The sequence below is a fragment of the Loxodonta africana genome, chromosome 2 (genome assembly GCF_030014295.1).
Source record: "Loxodonta africana isolate mLoxAfr1 chromosome 2, mLoxAfr1.hap2, whole genome shotgun sequence".
In the NCBI taxonomy this organism is placed as follows: Eukaryota; Metazoa; Chordata; class Mammalia; order Proboscidea; family Elephantidae; genus Loxodonta; species Loxodonta africana.
Genome location: NC_087343.1, coordinates 164,137,376 through 164,146,407, shown reverse-complemented (window position 1 = coordinate 164,146,407; position 9,032 = coordinate 164,137,376).

Below are 9,032 nucleotides of genomic sequence, written 5' to 3'. Positions count from 1 at the left end.
TGGTAATTTTGGTAACTCACCACATCTCTCCAGAGCATAAACTTCTTCACACATAAGCTGGATAGAACAATAGCTGCGTTATCTACCTCCTACACTGGTCATGGGGCCCTGGTGGTGCAGTGGTTAAGAGCTCGGCTGCTAACCAAAAGGTTGGCAGTTCGAATACACCAGCTGCTCATTGGAAACCCTGTGGGGCAGTTCCACTCTATCCTATAGGGCCTCTATGAGTCAGACTTGGTTTGGTTTTTAACACTGGTCATAAAAGAACCCTGGTGGTGCAGTGGTTTATAGTTTTCGACTGCTAACTGAAAGGTTCCAACCCACCAGGCTGCTCTATGGGTAGTCTGCTTCCATAAAGATGTACAGCCTTGGAAGCTCTGTAAAAAAAAAAAACCAAACCAAACCCGTTGCCATTGAGTTGATTCCGACTCATAGCCACCCTGTAGAGGCAATAATACTATTCTGTCCTATAGGGTCACTATGAGTCAAAATCCACTTGACGGCAATGGGTTTGGTTTGGTTTACACTGGTCATGAAGAGCACGAGGCGGTACATTACGAAATACTTCATAAGCTGTAAAAAACAAAACCCAAACCAGTGCCATCAAGTCGGTTCCAACTCATAGCGACCCTATAGAACAGAGTAGAACTGCCCCAGAGGCTGGTGGCTTCAACCTGCTGAGCTTTTGGTTAGCAGCCGAGCTCTTAAGCCACTGTGCTACCAGGGCTCATTAGCTGTAAAGGGCTACATAAATATAATTTGACTTTTTATGCTTTGTGGATTAGGGCCCTACAATTCAGGCTTCTTCTTTTTTTTGCTCCATCAGGGCCCTGGCTCTGTTCAGGACAAAAAGTCTTTTTGCCGCAGTGTTGGGTTTAGCCAGGATCAAATGGAGCAGTCATTCCACTTTCTGTGATAAGCATCAGTGTTTCCTGGCATTGGCATGGGGAGCTGAGAATTAACAGGATGTGTTCTTAGGGCCGGCTTTCCCCGGGAATGGCAACTCAAGCATCTTCCAAATTTAGTCTCACAAAGAAGAGTAGATTACTATAGTGAGTAATAATGAGTCACAGGGGGCAGTTTCATGCCCTTACTAATGAACAATGTGGAGAAGGAAAAGAAGGACTGAGAAAAGAAAGGGACATAGAAATTGCAGAAACTCCACAACACTAATAAAATTCTTCCCGATGAAAACAGCTAACAAAAGTATCCCAAAAGCCATCATGATGGTGCATTTCCAGGAATTGCTGGTTTGTACAATTAAAATAGAAATGTAAAAATATGATTTGATTGTCTAAATACTGTTAGGTCAGACTCACCAGAACAAGACAATATGGATGGGGTAGGGGCCTGCAGGGGGAAATGGCAGTACTTTGTCTTTATAAAGTGCTTCTCCACTCCTGGGCTTAGTGAGGTTTTCAGTGAGTAGATGGAACATCAGTGATACAAATTTCCTCTCTGTCAGGGCATATCTCTGGCACTTTATATATTACACTGCAGGACATTCATTGCAGACAAACAAGCTAAAGCCTCGGGCATTATTTCAAAGTAACCCTGGGAGGTAGGAATGGGGCTGGTGGAAACAGTGTAATAGGACAAGAAACAAGCTCTGCTTGGCTGATTTTCACTGTTGAGCCTCCTTCCTTGCCAAGAATCAGACTGTGTTGAAGAGTAAAAATCATTACATGCTTTCTCTCATTGAAGATTTAAGCAAGGATTTTTAGACTCAAAGGGACCTAACAGAGGTTAACCCTGGTCTGGGTTATTTTTTCTCCTCCCCTACTTCCAAGGAAAGTAGTCATACCTAAAACTAAGATAAAACTATTGCCTCTTTTAAACATTTTTAAAAGGAAGCTACTTTCTAGCCTCATCTGTCAGTGTGTTTCGCTGTTAAGTGAATCTGATTTTCCTGACAGTTAAACTGCCCATCAGAATCTTACCTGAATGTTACAAAAAAAAAAAAAAAACCCACTTTCTTCAAGTTGATTCCGACTCTTAGTGACTGCCAGGTAGAATTTCTAAGGAGCACCTGGCAGATTTGAACTGCAGACCTTTTGGTTAGCAGCTGTAGCACTTAACCACTACGCCACCAGGGTTTCCTACCTGAATGTTAAGAAGCTGTAAAAGACAGAGAGTATGCTCATTTCCTCCTTCCACTTCAAAATACAGGAGTCAATTTCAATAAAGAGCATAGTATTTTTAAAGCTAGAAAAAATCCTTAGGATCTGACTGCTCTTTTAGACGATTACAAGGTTGAAGCCCACAACTAAAATTCAGATGTCCTGACTATAGGATACATTTCTTTCCACCCCTTATCTCTTGAACACCCAAATAAAAGGACAATTTGGCTTCTCCTCCTGTACTCTAAGCAAATTTTGAAGAATAAATTTCTACCAGTCTTTGAAATACTTTCCATGGGCTTTCGATTAAAGTGCCCTCTCTGTACTCAAAAAGAAGATGGGAACGTTTTACTCCTATGGCCTGAAAAGGGCACTTTTTTTATTGTGAAAATAATAAAAACTGAATGAATTGAAGCACAAGGTTGATTCTGAGCAGTTACTCTATGTGCATAGAGGGAGACCATTTTGATTCCAGAAAGAGCAATGGCTGCAAGTAAACCAGGTGCGCTGAGGCTTATAAACAGAAGAGGCGGAACTACAGAAGATCAACCCTGGGCTAATCTTAACATGACTGAATCCTGCCCTCCCCCTTTTACTGAGATCAACTGATAGGATACTTTTTCAAATTCAAATTTAATAAGCCTAGCGTCCAACAGGAAGGAAAAGCAGAAAAGATTAGCAATTTGGGGTGAAAGAAAAGCCCAAGGCGGGATTAGTTTTTGTCAGGAATTTCTCTACGGTAAATATTTGGCTCCATGGGTAAGAAAACTTTAAAATCAAAGTAAGATGTCTGTTATTACTTTTTCTATTTGACACATTTTATAGTTTGAGTACACCAAAATGCATAACTTGAGCATTTAAAAGACTTCTGTAGTAAGGCCTGTGTTAATCTCGTTTTTGGAACACTGACAGATTGAATTCTTTCCCATCTCTGAGGCCCGGCACATTTATTTCTGTGGACATACACAAGACTCAAGCTTATGCAAAACATGAGAGGTTTAAACATATGACATTATTCTTTTTTTCATACTTGGTTAACTATATTCTTGATTTCAAATGTTCTTTGACCTTCATTCTCTTAAAGGAAACTCATCTCTGCCCCCCCCCCCGCCCCCTTCAACTAAATATGTGTAGAACGCAATTGCTTCACTAACGGCCAACAAAGGTCTTGGAGCTGTGTCCACAAAAGACACATGTGCCTGTTCTTGCAAAACCACAAACATGCAAAAATCTTGATTTTTGAAATGGGGGGAGGGGATTAAGGGAATTGCAAAGAAAAGATCTCTTCTAACTGAGTTTACAACAATACTATGGTCAGCAAAGAAAACTCAACAACCTGAGGATAGAATGAAAGAATTAGGATTTAAATGTGTAAAGATAAATTTAAGAATGAAAAGACCAGATAGTTCATTGTTTTCATTATCTAGTGTGCTGTAACAGCCACAAGTGGATGGCTTTAATGAAGAGAAATTTATTCTCTCACAGCCCAGGAGGCTAGAAGTCTGAATTCAGGGTGCCAGCTCCAGGGGAAGGCTTTTTCTCTGTAGGCTCTGGAGGAAGTTCCTGTCATCATTCTTTCCCGGTCAAGGAGCTTCTCAGGGCAGGGACCCTGGGTCCAAAGGACACACTATTCTCCTGGCTCTTGTTTCCTGGTGGTATGAGGTCCCCATGTCTCTCTGCTCCGTTCTCCCTTTTGTATCTCAAAAGAGATTGGCTTAAAAATCAGCCCAATCTTGTAGATTGAGTCCTGCCTCATTAACATAACTGCCTCCAATCTGGCCTCATTAACATCGTAGAGGTAGGATTTACAGCACATAGGATAATCGTATTAGATGACAAAATGGTGAACAATCACACAATACTGGGAATCACGACCTAGCCAAGTTGACATATATTTTGGGGGGACACAATTCAATCCATGACACCCATAAATATGGGTGTAATCATCACAAACTGCACCAAAACAGAGTTGGAAGTTACCTTTGAGACTTAAGTGGGTTTTAGACCAGTAGCATATCTAGAAATATATCCTAAACAGTCAATTTTGGATGCCAGGATATATTTAGCTACAGAAACATTCATTACAGCATTGTTTATACTAGTAAAAGCTTGGAATACTGAACAATTGCAATTGATTAAATGAACAGAAAAAAGACTGGACATTAATATAGCAAAATGTTAACATTTGGCAATTATTTAGGTGGACACTGAGAGATTTTTATTTTCTTTTTTCTTATCTATCTACGTTTTCTAAATTTTCCAAATGAATATTTGTCACTTGTATAAGGAAAATTACAGTAAACATTGTATATGATTTTAAAAACATTATTAGGTAGTAAACATATGGAACTTACCAATTTTTTAAATCTAAAAGCCACATGGAAACCCTGGTGGCATAGTGGCTAAGTACTATGGCTACTAATTAGGAGGCCGGCAGTTTGAATCTGCCCCAGGAGCTCCTTGGAAACTATGGGGCAGTTCTACCCTGTCTTATAGGGTCGCTATGAGTCAGAATTGACTCGACGGCAGTGGGTTTGGTTTGGTTTTTAGAAGCCATGTGGGTCAAAAGCATAAATAAGTTTAAAGAATAAAACAGATTCAAATAAATTTATGATTAATGACTCCATACAAAGTAAATTAGAATGTTTTGGGCAATGTCTCAAATGTGTTTGAAGTTGCTGTCATAGAGGGCAAATGGAATACACAGGAATTAAATTGACTGCATTGGTGGAAAAGCTCAATATCATCAGTCAGAACAAGGCCAGGGGCCAGCTGTGGAACAGACCATCAACTGTTCGTATGCAAGTTGCAGCTGAGGAAAATTAGAACATGTCTACAGGAGCCAAAGTATGACCTTGAGTATATTCCACCTGAATTTAGAAACCATCTCAAGAATAGATTTGACCTCTTAAACACTAACAACCAAAGACCAGACTGACATTAAGGACATCATCCATGAAGAAAGCAAGAGGTCATTAAAAAGACAGGAAAGAAAGAAAAGACCAAAATGGATGTCAGAAGAGATTCTGAAACTCACTCTTGAATGTGGAATAGCTAAAGGAAAAGGAAGAAATGATGATCCTGAACAGAAGATTTCAAAGGGCAGCTCAAGAAGACAAAGTAAAGTATTATAATGAAATGTGCAAAGACCTGGAGTTAGAAACTGTTGTAAGGGGAAAAAAAAGTCACAAAATTTAGTAAAGCAAAAACAAAGTTTTATTCGGCATATATTCAAAGAGGCAAAAGTGGGAAGCTGACAAGCATGCTGCCACAGCCATGTCTGCCTGAATCCGGAGAATATTACAGAATAGGCAAGGATGGGAACACCAACAAGCACGCTGCCACGGCCATGTCTGTCCAGGTCTAAAGAAAAGCTACAGAGTCATCGGTATATATTAACATTACAAATGGGCAAAACCATCGAAAGCTTCACCTTCTCATAGATGGGCTAGAAATTGTGATCTTACATTTTGAACTGCCTTTCTTAACGATCACTGGTACAGGTTTCAGTAATGACAGTCAGGAGGGTCTTCATTGGTCCAACAAATTTTCTAGTCACTAAATACTAATAGAAAAAGACAAGAGTGGGAAGTCTTCTGTGTTTCGGCTTATGTGAAAGCTTCCCTAAAAGATATTTTCCAAGGTTATTCTATCTATTTTCTTTATCTCAGGGCCCAGTTAACGTGTCCTTGTGAGTCCTTTTGAGCCCTTGTGAGCCCAGCTCCAGCTGGGTCATATTCTCTATGCTCAAGGACAGGGAATAATGACTCCAATATTACTTCCTAAATCAAAACCCAAAAGGGAAGAACCTGCTCAGCATTTCTCAAGCTGAAAGAACTGAAGAAAAAATTCAAGCCTCAAGTTGCAGTATGGAAGGATTCTACGGGAAAAATATTAAATGACACAGGAAGCATCAAAATAAGATAGAAGAAATATACAGAGCCACTATACCAAAAAGAACAGGTGAACATTCAACCATTTTAGGAGGTAACATGATCAGGAACTAATGGTACTGAAGGAAGGGGTCCAAGCTGCACTGAAGGCATTGAGGAAAAACAAAGCTCCAGGAATTGATGGGATACCAATTGAGATGTTTCAACAAATGGTGCAGCTCTGGAGGTGCTCACTTGTCTATGCCAGGAAATTTGGAAGACAGCTTCCTGGCCAACTGACTGGAAGAGATGCATATTTATGCCTATTCCCAAGGAACGTGATCAATTAATTTCCTAATGCAGAAATTATAGAACAATATCATTAATGTCACACACAAGTAAAATTTTGCTGAAGATTATTAAAAAGCAGCTGCAGCAGTACATCTACAGGCAACTGCCAGAAAGTCAAGCTGAATTCAAAGAGAACATGGAACCAGGGATATCACTGCTGATGTCAGATGGATGTTGCTGAAAGCAGAGAATACCAGAAAGATGTTCACCTGTGTTTTACTGACTATGCAAAGGCATTCAACTGTGTAGATCATAACAAATTATGGATAACATTTTGAAGAATAGGAATTTCAAAACACTTATGTGTGCTCATGAGGAACCTGTACATAGATTAAAAGGCAGTTCTTAGAACAGAACAAGGGTATATTCCATGGTTTAAAGTCAAGAAAGGTGTTCTTCAGGATTGTATCCTTTCACCATACTTATTCAATATGTATGCTGAACAAATAATTCAAGAAGCTGGACTATATGAAGAAGAATGTGGTATCAGGATTGGAGGAAGATCCATTAACAACCTGCATTATGCAGATGATACAACCTTGCTTGCTGAGAGTGAAGAGGGCTTGAAGCACTTACTGGTGAAGATCAAAGACCACAGCCTTCAGTATGGATTACACCTCAACATAAAGAAAATGAAAATTCTCACAATAAGCAACATCATGATAAACGGAGAAAAGATTGAAGTTGTCAAGGATTTCATTTTACTTGGATCCACAACCAACATTCAAGGAAGCAGCAGTCAAGAAATCAAAGGACACATTGCACTGGGCAAATTTGCTGCAAAAGACCTCTTCGGACTAGCAGAATCCCGGCGGTCATGGAGTCCAAACCTTCTGTTGGCCCAGGACAGGAACCATTCCCGAAGACAACTCATCAGACATGGAAGGGACTGGACAATGGGTTGGAGAGAGATGCTGATGAAGAGTGAGCTACTTGTACCAGGTGGACACTTAAGACTGTATTGGCATCTCCTGTCTGGAGGGGAGATGGGAGGGTAGAGAGGGTTAGAAACTGGCAAAACAGTCACGAAAGGAGAGACAGGAAGGAGGGAGCGGGCTGACTCATTAGGGTCATCAGGGGGAGAGTAAATGGGAGTACGTAGTAAGGTGTATATAAGTTTATATGTGACAGACTGACTTGATTTGTAAGCTTTCACTTAAAGCACAACAAAAATTATTTAAAAAAAAAAAAAAGACCCCTTCAAAGAGTTAAAAAGCAAAGTTGTCACATTGAAGACTAAGATGCACCTGATCCAAGCCAGGATGTTTTCAATCGCCTCATTGCATGCGAAAGCTGGACAATGAATAAGGAAGACCAAAGAAGAACTGAAGCCATTGAATTGTGCTGTTGGCAAAGAATATTGAATATACTATTATCATGGATTGAATTATGTCCCCCCCAAAATGTGTTTATCAATTGGGCTGGGCCATGATTCCCAGTATTGTGTGATTTTCCTATGTGTTGTAAATCCTGCCTCTATGTTAACGAGGGAGAATGGGCGGCAGTTGTGTTAGTGAGGCAGGACTCAATCTATAGGATTAGATTGTGTCTTGAGGCAATCTCTTGAGATATAAAAGGTAGAAGCAAGCAGAGAGACAGGGGGACCTCATACCACCAAGAAAGCAGTGCCGGGAGCAAAGCGTGTCCTTTGGGCCCAGGGTCCCTGCGCCTGAGAAGCTCCTCAACCAGAGGAAGATTGATGAGAACGCCAACAGAGAAAGAAAGCCTTCCCCCGGAACTGACACCTTGAATTTGGGCTTTTAGCCTACCTTACTTACTGTGAGAAAATAAACTTCTCTTTCTTAAAGCCATCCACTTGTGTTATTTCTGTTACGGCAGCACTAGATGACTAAGACAACCATGGGCTGCCAAAAGAACGAACAAATCTGTCTTGGAGGAAGTACAAACAGAATGTTCCTTAGAAGCAAGGATGGTGAGACCCTGTCTCACGTACTTTGGACATGTTATCAGGAGGGATCAATCCCTGGAGAAGGACATCATGCTTGGTAAGGTAGAATGTCAGCAAACAAAAGAAGATCTTCAATGAGACGGATTGACAAAGTGGCTGCAACAATGGGCTGAAGCATAACAATGATTGTGAAGGTGGTGCAGGACTGGTCAGTGTTTCGTTCTGTTGTATATAGGGTTGCTAGGAGTCACCTAACAACACACCTAACAACAACAACAACATCTAACTTGATAGCACCTAACAACAACAACAATATCATAAAGGCCACAGTGGTTACGCATTTGGCTTCTAACTAAAAGGTCTGCAGTTCAAATCTGCCAGCATGATCCTTGGAAACATTATGAGGCAGTTCTACTCCATCCTATAGTGTTGCTGTGAGTCGGAATTGACTTGACAGCAATGGATTTGGTGGTTTTTTTTTTTTTTTTTTTATATCTTAGAGGCAGTAATCCACTTTCACAAAATCCTATCATATCACTGTCAAACACTGCAAAACAGCTGAATGGATTATCACTCTGACCCAGTAGGGCATTTCTGTTTTTTCACCAAGGTGTTTTTTTTCTTTCTTTCTTGCACTTTAGATGAAGGTTTACAAAACAAACTAGCTTCTCATTATACATTTTGTGACTTTGCTTGCCAACCTCAAGACATGTCAATACTCTCCCCTTCTCGTTACCTTGAGTTCCCCATTCCCAGCTTTCCTGTTCTCCCCTGCCTTCT